We start from the raw sequence: 11,891 nt of genomic DNA, 5'->3' as shown, positions 1-11,891 counted from the left end.
TAATGGAGTGTTATTTTGTTATATAGTAGCGTAAGCCTACTGAATTGAACCCTAGAGAAGGCTTGCGTGCTACTTTTCATGCTGAAGCATAGTTTTATTTTCTGTCACATTTAATTTTATTTAGATTATTTTTGGCTTGATCTAAAATGGATATATATATATGTCTACTATGCTTGTATATACGAAAAGAAGAGAAATAGAAAAAGAAGAAAAGAAATCCACAAAATAAGAAACGGTCGTTCAGCCAATCTCCCTGACCAACGCTCTCATTTCCCCTCCCTCTCTCATTCTTACAGGTGGACCCCATGTGTCATTTCCTCCACTCTTCCCTCTCCACAACCGTCTCCAATTAGTGCTTGCTGCACGATCAGAGAAACCGGCATCTCCCCCACGTTGCTTGGCCTCTCGCCTTAGGCCCTGTAGCACTACCCCGCCAACCCTCCAGGGAACGCACTCGCTTCTGCTCATCCAACACCCTTCTCCTAGGCGGTCCTGCATCCCCCATATGGTGAGCCCCCCTACAGTTTTCCCCAATACGCTGCAAGCTCTAGGAGCCGGTGCCCCCTCTGGTTCCTCCCTCGGCTGCTCCTGACCGCGAGCTATCCGAGTCCATGGTCCGACTCTGCAACCTCGCTACTTCCTAATCACTCGCCCCTCTCCCATGGCACAGGCGCTTTTCCCCTTTGTCCTTGGTCAGCGGCGGTGCTGCAGCCCGGTGCAATACTCGTATCCTCGACGCTCGCCAAGTGCTTGACGAAAGGCCAGCAAGCTCTGCTCCCTTTCCCGCGATCCTCAGTCGGCGCTTCCTCTCTCCTCCATGATTGAGTGCGTCCGTGCTGCAGCCTCGACGTCGTCCGCCTCCTGGTGCCCCATTGTGCGGTCGTGACGTTCACTGTCCGCATCCGCGTTTCGCCGTTCGTCGTTGGCTCGCCTCGCCGTCGCTTCGCGTCATGCGCGCAGCACGTTGTCGTGCCTCGCCACTAGCTTGTTTGGCCGTCTGCCGTCGTTGCAAGGTGAGCATCGTCTACACGTTGGTAACCTTGTTTCACTATGCCGTGTGTTTTAAATAATTAATAATATTTTTGTTTAACTAACGTTAATTAATTAGACTTTTCAATTAAACTAATTTATAGTAGTTAACTTACGCTTTATAAATCCATGTCGACATAATTAATAGCAACTCAAATGTTTTTCTCTAATATTTGTTTAATATAAATGCGACGACTATTTAGTTTTTATCGTGTTTAGCGCGCGTCGTTCGCGTGTGTAGCGTGTGCTGCTCGCTCGCTTTGTCGTCGCTCGATAAATCGTTATTTGCGCGCTTTAATAACATCACTTCGTCATATCGTTCATGTTAATCACTTGATTAATTGTTTAGTTGTCAGTTATTAAAACAACAGCTCAATCGAATCTAGTTTATAATTTTAATTAGGCGTTTGTAGATAGCTGTTAACGTGTTGATGCTGACTTGAAGGTTATATTTAACACTTGGTTAATATAAGAAAAACGACGTAGTTTAGCAGTTTCGCATGTCGCGCCGTTTTCGCGAGTCGCGCGCTGTTTTCCGCGTCACCGTTGTTCGTTTGCGCGTTCGCGCCGCGCGTCTGGTGCGCGTGTTGTCGTGCACGTTGTTCCCGCGTGTGGCGCTCGTGGTCGTCATTGTCGGTGTTTTGGGTCCGACCGCACACCCGGGGTTGCCCCTCAAGGTGTTTTTAGGAGTAGGACGGTGTCAACGACTGTAGCAAAATGGTTCGTGCCGGTCGCACGAGGGACAATGGACAAGATTTGTAGGTTCGGGCCGCTTAGAAGTGCGTAACACCCCACGTCCTGGTGAGTATACGAGCGTGGTTACAAGAGGGTTCTCTGGATAAAGGGCGCAGAGAGTTTATGTGGGTGGCTAAATAGAACAGGGTCGATCGATCTGAAGGGGTGCCCCCTAGGCCTTATATACTCGGCCGTGGAGCAGTACATGTGATACGATAACAACAAGTAGCTAAAAGATAGTGAACCTCTTGAGTTTATCCCTACGTAACCTTCGCCGACTTATCCTCGCATGGCTCTGTTGCATGGGGGCTTCAGCGCGGGAAAGTCGGGTCTCTGTTGTGATTCATTCGTTCGACGTTGTGGGCCGCCTGGGTTTGCACTAATCAGTCTCACGTCTTCTTTGTTGGTTGTCTTTCCCTAGGCCCACGAAAGAATGACCTTACGAATTATTGGGCCCTTGGGCCTTTCGTGAGGCCCTTTACTTCTTTAGTGGACCCAGGGGATATCTATCCCCCACAAGCCCCCGATCTTTGGGTTGATTTAGAGGTAATCAACTCAAAGATCCAAGGTCCAAAAAATGACTTCCTGCTGTCTTCTCTGGCTCTGATCACTCGTCCGACCAAAGTTTGGTTTTGTGCTTGTGCCTTAGAGGTCGGCATTTTGGATTGTAAGACTCCGGACTTCATTGGGTGCACCGGAGGTGCACCCAATGGGTGTAGCCCCCGACCTTTGGGTAGATTTTAGAAGATAATCTACTCGAAGGTCTTCTTCCAAAGGTTATCTCCATTCGCGCTCCTGCATCTCGGTTGAGGATTAGTCTTTTCAATCTTGCTCTACGCCTTAGAAGTCGGCGCCATATCGGTTTAGAATAATATTCCATGGGGTGCACCGGAGGTGCACCCAATGGGTGTAGCCCCCGACCTTCAAATGGATTTTTTAAGGATAATCCATTCGAAGGTCTTCCTTTCGCTTGTGGAAACTGGCATGAGGCTATTTTGCATTATGCTTTGGAGGTCAGCATTATGTCATCAATATTTTGCTGCCAAGGTCAGCGTATATTTTGTCTTTAGCAGCCGAGTTTGCAATCCATCCATATCTTGCTAGGTAGTGCAATTTATTTGCTTCTGCGATTGATTGGACGTTTGACGGACGTTCTCTGTCTAGTCTTCACGTCGCTTCTGTCGGCCATATCTTGTACTTTGCTGGTTATATTTGGCTTTCCTCTGATCCTTACTGATATCTCATTTTTGTCTTGAGGTATTCACTGCATGCCCTGCACGGATGTGACCGTTTGAAAAATATACTGATAATTCCTGGGCGTCCCCCCCCAATGGGTGTGGGCAAGGGACGGCTTGGTACGCTGAGTGTTTTAGCCGGTTGCCTCTGAGTAGTAATGCGATGGGACGGCTAGTGTAATCATATCCTTTGCGCTGTTGACTGGAGTCCCAATGGGTGTAGTGTTGCATGAAACGGCGTCCGCCGTCTGACGTGTCTTCAGATTGGTGGAAGCGCTTATTGAATGCCTTGCGACTGTTCAGTGACCGCGGTTAGAAGTGAGCGGTTGCCTTTCCCTTCTATAAATAACCCCTTTGCTTCTCTGGTTTCTTCACCTCTCTTCGCTGCTCCTTACTGCCTTCTTTTCCTCCCCTCTGTCTGCTTCCGCCATGGGCAAGAACAACAAGCGCAAGCGCGAGCCGACTCCTCCATCGGAGGATTTCGGTGACTCGGAATACTCGGAGGAGGAGTTCTCCTCCGAGTCCGAGGGGTCTCCGGCTCCCGTCTCTCCCCCGGCGTCGTTCGATGACTCGGACGACTCCCAGGGGATAGCCGCGGAGGTCTGGACGTACATCCGGGCCGTCGAGCGCTCCGGGCTCGAAGGCTCGGATGAGTCGGAGTACTCCTCGGATGAGGAGGACTCGGACGGCGGCGACGAGGGTGAAGACGACGACGACGACGACGACGATGGCGACGGTGACAGCAGCGGCAGTGGCAGGGGCGGCGGCGACGGCAGCGGGGACAGCACCAAGGGCGACAGCAGCAGGGGCAGCACCAAGGGCAGCAGCAGGGGCAGCACCAAGGGCGGCGGCGGCGGCAGGGGCAGGGCCAGTGGCTAGACGCCACTGGTCTTCTTAGATGTTAGTATAGTTTAGTATAGCTAGAATAATGTAGTAGTAATTAGTGTAATTTAGTAGTAGTAGTAATGTAGAGTAGTATATTGTAGTTTAGTAGTAGTAGTAATATAGAGTAGAATTAGGGAAGTACCAACTCGTGAAGAGTTGGTTTGTAAACTCGTTAACTTCCCTTTAATGAAGACTGTCGTTTATCCCCCCTTTTTGATGACTTGTCATTGCTTTTGCTGAATGTTGAACTGATTCTTTTGATATAGTAGAAACAACGCCGAGCGATGTGAAGATTGACATCAGCGTTTTAGAAGTAACACTGAGCAATCGAACACGAGACCAGCGTTTTAGAGGCAATGCCGAATGATAGAAGGTCGGCATCGGCATTTTAGAAGTAATGCCAAGCGACAAAATACGGGGCCGGCATTTTAGAAATAACGCCGAGTGATTGAATGTCGGCGTCGGCATTTTAGAAGTAATGCTGAGCGTTTTGAACACGTGGTCGGCGTGTTAAAGGACACGCCGAGTGATTGAAGGTCGGCTTCGGCATTTTAGAAGTAATGCCGGGCGATTGAACACGTGGTCGGCGTTTTAGAGGCAACACCGAGTGATTTGAAGGTCGGCGTCGGCATAAGTAATGCCGAACGATTGAACACGTGGTCGGCGTTTTAGAGGCAACACCGAGTGATTTGAAGGTCGGCGTCGGCATTTTAGAAGTAATGCCGAGCGATTGAACACGTGGTCGGCGCTTTAGAGGCAACACCGAGTGATTTGGCGTCGGCATTTTAGAAGTAATGCTGGGCAATTGAGCACGTGGTCGGCGTTTTAGAGGCAACACCGAGTGATTTGAAGGTCGACGTCGGCATTTTAGAAGTAATGCCGAGCGATTGAACACGTGGTCGGCGTTTTAGAGGCAACACCGAGTGATTTGAAGGTCGGCGTCGGCATAAGTAATGCCGAGCGATTGAACACGTGGTCGGCGTTTTAGAGGCAACACCGAGTGATTTGAAGGTCGGCGTCGGCATTTTAGAAGTAATGCCGAGCGATTGAACACGTGGTCGGCGCTTTAGAGGCAACACCGAGTGATTTGAAGGTCGGCGTCGGCATAAGTAATGCCGAGCGATTGAACACGTGGTCGGCGTTTTAGAGGCAACACCGAGTGATTTGAAGGTCGGCGTCGGCATTTTAGAAGTAATGCCGAGCGATTGAACACGTGGTCGGCGCTTTAGAGGCAACACCGAGTGATTTGAAGGTCGGCGTCGGCATAAGTAATGCCGAGCGATTGAACACGTGGTCGGCGTTTTAGAGGCAACACCGAGTGATTTGAAGGTCGGCGTCGGCATTTTAGAAGTAATGCCGAGCGATTGAACACGTGGTCGGCGTTTTAGAGGCAGCGCCGAGTGATAGCCAGCTTCTCAAGTTACTTTGAGGAAAATGACCGAGTGATGAGGTGGCACATCGGCTTTCTTGGAAATAACTGTTGGATATCCACGTGGCATGCTGGGATTTCGGAGATGACCGCCGGGTGATGACTGGGCACTTTTTGAAAAGGTATCTGGCTCAAGAATATCCCTTAAGAGTCGCGCTTTTAGCCGCCTTTGCTTTCCGTGCCCTAGTTCTTGCATTTCCGCATCTGAATCTTCTGCCACTCGCCTCCTATTCTGTTTCGCCAGCGAGAAGCAAGATGGCGCCCAAGAGGAAGACTGCGAACTCGTCTGCCGCAGTGATCCCCGCCATCGACCCCAACAGTCAGTTACCCTTCGCAGGTAACCATATGTCTGTAATTTCTGAAGCTGAGCTTCTCCGCCTTGTCTCCATCGGGGTTCTCCCTCCACGGGAACTCTGTTCTTGGCGGGCTTGCCACGGGACTACTGTCCCAACCGAAGATACCCACGAGTCAGTGGTTTACACTCCTTTCCTTCTTCGCGGCCTCGGCCTTCCCATATCTCCTTTTTTCCGTGGCATCCTTGATTTTTATCACATCAACCTGACTCACTTGAACCCTAACTCCATTCTCCAAATCTCTATTTTCGTTCACCTTTGCGAAGCTTATCTTGGCGTGCTGCCGCATTTTGGCTTATGGAAGTATCTATATCACTGCCGTCCTGGGATGGTCGGGGGGCAACATCAGTTGGTCGGAGGTGCCAGTTTAGAGATGCGCCGTGGGCGGAAGACCGAGTATCTCGAGATACCCCTCAAAGACAGCATTAAAGGTTGGCGTCTGGAGTGGTTTATAATGGATAATTATGGAAATTCTCTCCCTTCCCGCTCAGGAAGACAGCCGGACGTTCGTACTCCGAGTTGGACTGAGTCTCCCACGGACCAAGAAGTGGCCGAGGCAGGCGTGTTGCTTACTGAAGTTGGATTACTGAAAGAGAGAGGTCTGACTGTCGAAGCTGTGGTCACAGATTTTGTTTTCAAAAACATTCAGCCGCTGAAAGACAGGGCCTATCCGGCATATCTCTACCGAGGGCTGGCCGACTCAACCCGAGTTACTAATAGGAGAATTCCTTCTGTTGATTTGGTGAGCCGACTCGAAATGATCCTCAGGGGTAAAGTTTCAAACGTTGGTGCTCCAGTGGCATACTCGGCTTGGAACCTACCTTCTCCCAAAGCTTTCACTCCTTTTGTGTCCAATCCGCCCGTGACAGATAGCAATTTGGGTCTTAGAGTGCGACCCTCTGCTGAAGAGGTCCGTTCCTTAGTTGCTTCGCTCGGGGAGATACCTGATGATGAACGGCAGATTTATTTTGAAGTGCCCCTGAACCCTAGTGATGCAGACATAAATGACATGCTCGATCTGCTAGCTGAGGATTCATCTGATACTGCTCCTGATGGTACATTGGCAGTGGTGCCCCTTCCAGAGGTTGATGCGACCTTGGATGTCTCGAAACCTGTCAGTACTCGCCCGAGGCGCCCTAGCCGAACCAGTCAGCCCGAGCCTTCTGCTGATGAGCAGAAAAAGAAAAGAAGGCGCCTCCGGCGAGTGTCCAGCTTTGACGAGGATGCCAGCACCTTAGCTCCTGCTGCCGAAGAAATGACTGCAACTGGCCTTGCTGACATTGATCCCAATGGGTGTGCTCCGCCTGCTGCTGACCCCAATGAGGATGCTGTTTGTGCTGTTGCTGTGGAAGATGAGGAGGAAAAGAATGAAACTCCATTAACTCGGAAAAACAGTCGGCAGTTCGTCGCTAGCGGTGGTAGTAGTGGGGTTCCTTCTCCTGCCTTGTCTGCTCTTATTGGTCTGCAAGAACTGTCCATGGCCAATTTTGATCAAGCTCTAGAGGATATGGTCCCTGAGAACTTGTTGTTGGAACCTGCAGACGTTGATGCAACAGAAACTTGTGCAGCCGTGCCAGATGCTGGGTTGAGGTCGTCCCGCGCCTCGTCGACCTTAGAGCACGATCTCGAGGGTCGGGATGATGACTTGGATCGTCCTGATCCTATGGAAGTAGCTGAAGGCCCGTCAACCTTAGAGGTGGTCACGGCAGAGAGCTTGGACCCCTTGAATAGCGCTGACATGTGCCCAGCCCCCGAGGATGTCGCCGGGGAGGACTCAGCTCAGGTGAGGAGTGTAGGCCACTTCCCAGCCCCCGAGGGTGTTGCCGGGGGTGACCCGGCTCGAGTGGGCAGTGCCAACCTTGACCCAGCCCCCGAGGGTGTCCGAGCGAGGTCTCCCTCCTGCACTTCCATGGATGTTCATGTGGGTTCACCTCCACACTCTAGCGGCATGATGGTGGCTCGAACTCCGGATCAGGGGGTCGTTTTAGAGGGCAACATCCCCACTGGTCTGGCGTTAAGCTCTGCTGAATGTACTGAGCTCGTTCCTGCTGGTCTGCTGCAAGCTGCTTCGAGTGGTGGTCTGGCACCTGGTCATCAGCTGATTTCTCCTGACTTGGGGATCCCTTCGCTTTTTTCCAACCTCCAGGTGTTGTGCTGTGCTTTAGTTTGATCTCTATGTTGCACGAATTGTTGCCATTATGTTCATCCGCTCTTCTTATCAGGCTTTGGTGGATGGAATGGTCGGCCAGCTGAAGTCGCAGGGTGCTTCCATCCCGGAGGTGGCTTCATCTCTTGAGCGTTGGAATCCGGTGTTGCTTCGGGGTCGTGTATCTGAGTTGGAGGCGGCGGGCGACTCTGCTCTCCCGATGAAGAGGACGTCGGGGTAGAACGGTATTGCTGCCGCGGCGACTTTCTTTCCGTTCTCCTTTGAGGTCGGAGGAACGGGAAGAACGACTTGCCTCTCCCTGATCCCCTTCTTTCTCACGACCCGTGTCCATTCTTTCGTCGGGGAAGTAGACAGCGGAGTCTTCCGGGTCAGCGAGCTTCTAGCTCCAGCCTCCCCGGAGACGATCTTTTTCCGAAGAGCCGGAGGTAGCGTCTTTCCAGCATTTTCGGAGTTTGTTGGAGGAGACTTCTGTTCCGGCAGATCCGCGAGGCGGTGTAGAATTCCCTCTTCGTCTGCCACGGATGAGATTGTCCCGAAGCAGAATATGGATCCGGGACGCACGGTGATCTTGCTGTGGAAGGTGACGGCCATTGAGCTAGCTTGGATCGTCGACACACCCCCTACCTGGCGCGCCAGCTGTCGGTGTTTTGGGTCCGACCGCACACCCGGGGTTGCCCCTCAAGGTGTTTTTAGGAGTAGGACGGTGTCAACGACTGTAGCAAAATGGTTCGTGCCGGTCGCACGAGGGACAATGGACAAGATTTGCAGGTTCGGGCCGCTTAGAAGTGCGTAACACCCTACGTCCTGGTGAGTATACGAGCGTGGTTACAAGAGGGTTCTTTGGATAAAGGGCGCAGAGAGTTTATGTGGGTGGCTAAATAGAACAGGGTCGATCGATCTGAAGGGGTGCCCCCTAGGCCTTATATACTCGGCCGTGGAGCAGTACATGTGATACGATAACAACAAGTAGCTAAAAGATAGTGAACCTCTTGAGTTTATCCCTACGTAACCTTCGCCGACTTATCCTCGCATGGCTCTGTTGCATGGGGGCTTCAGCGCGGGAAAGTCGGGTCTCTGTTGTGATTCATTCGTTCGACGTTGTGGGCCGCCTGGGTTTGCACTAATCAGTCTCACGTCTTCTTTGTTGGTTGTCTTTCCCTAGGCCCACGAAAGAATGACCTTACGAATTATTGGGCCCTTGGGCCTTTCGTGAGGCCCTTTACTTCTTTAGTGGACCCAGGGGATATCTATCCCCCACAGTCATGTCGCATGTTTTAGTTGAATAATTAATTATTGGTTTGTTCGAGTGTTAATAAAATAACAATTCAATTAGAATGAGTCTATAGTTTTAACTCGTGCTTTATAAATGTAAATGTTAATTAACGTGATTAATACCAACTGAAATACTTTTCATTAATTATTTGTTTGTTGTTCGCGCGCGACATCGTTTGTGCGTTATCGCGCTGTTCGCGCGCATAGTCGCGTTGACTCGTGTGTGTCGCGCAGTATCGTGCACGTTGTTTTGCGTGTGTCGCACGTGCCGTTTGCACGCGTTATCACACGTCGTGTGTATGCGTCGCGTGCGCCATTTGCCCGTGTCGCTTGCCTCGCCGCGTGTCGATCACGTGTGTCACGTGGCGTTTGCACGTGATAATAAATTGTTTTCGTTTACGAACACTCATGTTAATAATGTTAATCTGTTGGGTCACATATTTTAAATAATTTATTTAAGGTTTGCTCGACTAATATTTATTAGATTAATATTCTAACTAGATTAAATGTGTAGTGTTCCACTTGGACTTTTATAATAAATATCAACATGACAAATATTAACTTAACTACTTTTTATGTATTTAATATTTGTTTAGTACAAATGTGTCACCTATTTAGTTTTCGCCCGTCGCGCGTGCTGTTTCGCACGTGGTAACGTGCTGGTTCGCACGTCGGTCGCGCCGGTCGCCCGCACTGTCTCGTGCGTCGTTCACGTGCTATGTCGCGCGTGTTCGCGCGTCGTCTGCACGCTATCGTATTGTTTCATGCGTCGTAAATTCGCCTCGCTTAGAATCCCTCGTGCTAATTATATTAGTTATTTGTTTGATAACTGCTAGTGTGGTAGATTTAATCAAAACTACATAGAAGTTATAAGTTATATTTTAATTGAATGTCCTGACTATTACTTGTGTGGCGTAAACGTTATAACTTCTCGACCGTAGCTTCGACCGTCGCGTTCCTTATCCCCGCGTAAACGTAGAAGTTCTCTCTCATTTTTATAATGCTTGTTTTGATAATATTTTATCTTGTATGGTGTAATGTTCTTATGTAAGTATATATTTGTTTGTGCCTGTTTGTATTCGTTGCGCGTCGCGAATAGACTGCGATCTATTTCCGAGCTTCAAAGAATCGACAGTCAAGCTTGGCGACCAACGGATCGAACTCTTCGAGTTCTACGAGGCTGAAGATCCTGAGCATCTGTTTGGTGAAGGCAAGTGTCCTCTGACCCATTATGTCCCATTTACTTTATAATACACTGTCTCGCATACTATGAACAACCTAAGGATTTACTAGCTTTCTATTTACCTTGTCCTTGATTTACCTTTTGGGTTACTATGGTTAGCTTCATGCTAGCGCTTTACTTTAATCAATGAACATGATGAGATACAATGATGATACTATGATTTTATTCTGGATATGATGATATACTTGTGGCATTTAGGGGACTCGAGCAGTTTCTCGAGTGCCTCTCCGTAAGGACCTGTTCGTTGAGAGACCACCCGGGATAACAGTGCAACCATGAGGGTGAAATGGGAGGCCCTTAGCTAATTAATTAGAGGAACTAGAGGTGTAGTTGCTTTGCCGTCGTGCCGTCAATGGGGTACAGGCACAGTGCTTGCTCTGCCGAGGCTGGGTGCCGAGGTTCTTTCGTTTTGCTTTTGTTAGTCACCCCCCTTCGGGGAGAGGTACTGTGTTTATCAAACTGGAGAAACCTAATGGGTGGCTAGGACCTCTAGGGAATCTTTGTAAAAGCTACGTAGTGATACCCTGCCGGACCACCTAGGAAGTGATCAATGGGGAGTCATGATCCCCGGGCAAAACGGGAATCACGGCTCATGGGTAAAGTGTGCGACCTCTGCAGAGGGAATGAAACTGATATATCAGCCGTGCTCACGGTTATGAGCGGCCTTGGGATCCTCTTTGATTAGAGATACAGATGATCTTAGATACAATGGTTCTATTTATGGTTTTGGTTCGATGATAATAATGATGTTCCTCGATGAGGAAATGATTCACGGGTTGGTTATTACTAAAACTTGGCTTCCACTAATAATAAATACTTGACCAACTAAAAGCAACTGCTTTGACCTTAACCCCACATAAAGCTAGTCCACCTCAGCCAAATGGGACATTTGCTGAGTACGTTGATGTGTACTCACCCTTGCTTTCACAAAACACCAGGTTGCCTTTGGTGCAATCTATGCTCAGGTAAAGAAGAAGGCGTCGAGGCGGATCTCCAGGAGTTCCAGGGCTTCGGCGAGTTCGAGGATTAGGCTAGCGACCTCCCCCAGTCAGCTGCCTGTGGTGGGTTTATTTACGTTGGCTACGTTTCTACTCTGTGTACTTTGATTATATTATGTAAATGACTCTAGTCTGTAATATTATTACTTACTCTTTATTGTGATTTGAAGCATTGTGCTATGATGAGTCATTTATGTAATCGCTGTGTACGTGAATTTCTGATCTTGGCACGTACATGGTTCGCATTCGGTTTACCTTCTAAAACCGGGTGTGACAGAAAGGTTTGCGTGTTGGCATCAATGCTTCCTTAATAAGCTAGCTGCCAAGCGAAAGCCAGAAGCCTGAAGATGATCTTTGAGTAGCCAGAATCAGCGTTTGCAATCAGCAACCAGATGCTCCGCCAGGCCAGATCTTGTTGAAGTTCCATCTCCTCGAAGAGTTGCAAAGTGAAGATATGTAGCTGAAGTAAAGCTATACCAATAACCCTTCTAAGCCGAATCTCGAGGACGAGATTCCTTTTAAGTGGGGTAGATTTGTAGCATCCC

General features: G+C 49.4%; 1 long non-coding RNA gene across 1 annotated transcript; it reads left to right on the top strand.

The window, feature by feature from the left end:
- Nucleotides 1–290: 290 nt before the first annotated feature.
- LOC103627334 (uncharacterized) lies at nt 291–11,541 on the top strand. The gene is made up of 3 exons (XR_002262058.2): nt 291–508; nt 671–1,013; nt 10,205–11,541. It is a non-coding gene; the product is annotated as an uncharacterized lncRNA (long non-coding RNA).
- Nucleotides 11,542–11,891: the final 350 nt, after the last annotated feature.

Source organism: Zea mays, chromosome 5 (genome assembly GCF_902167145.1).
Source record: "Zea mays cultivar B73 chromosome 5, Zm-B73-REFERENCE-NAM-5.0, whole genome shotgun sequence".
Taxonomy (NCBI): Eukaryota; Viridiplantae; Streptophyta; class Magnoliopsida; order Poales; family Poaceae; genus Zea; species Zea mays.
Note: the sequence above shows the minus strand (reverse complement) of the source record. Positions and strands in the feature narration are given on the sequence as shown.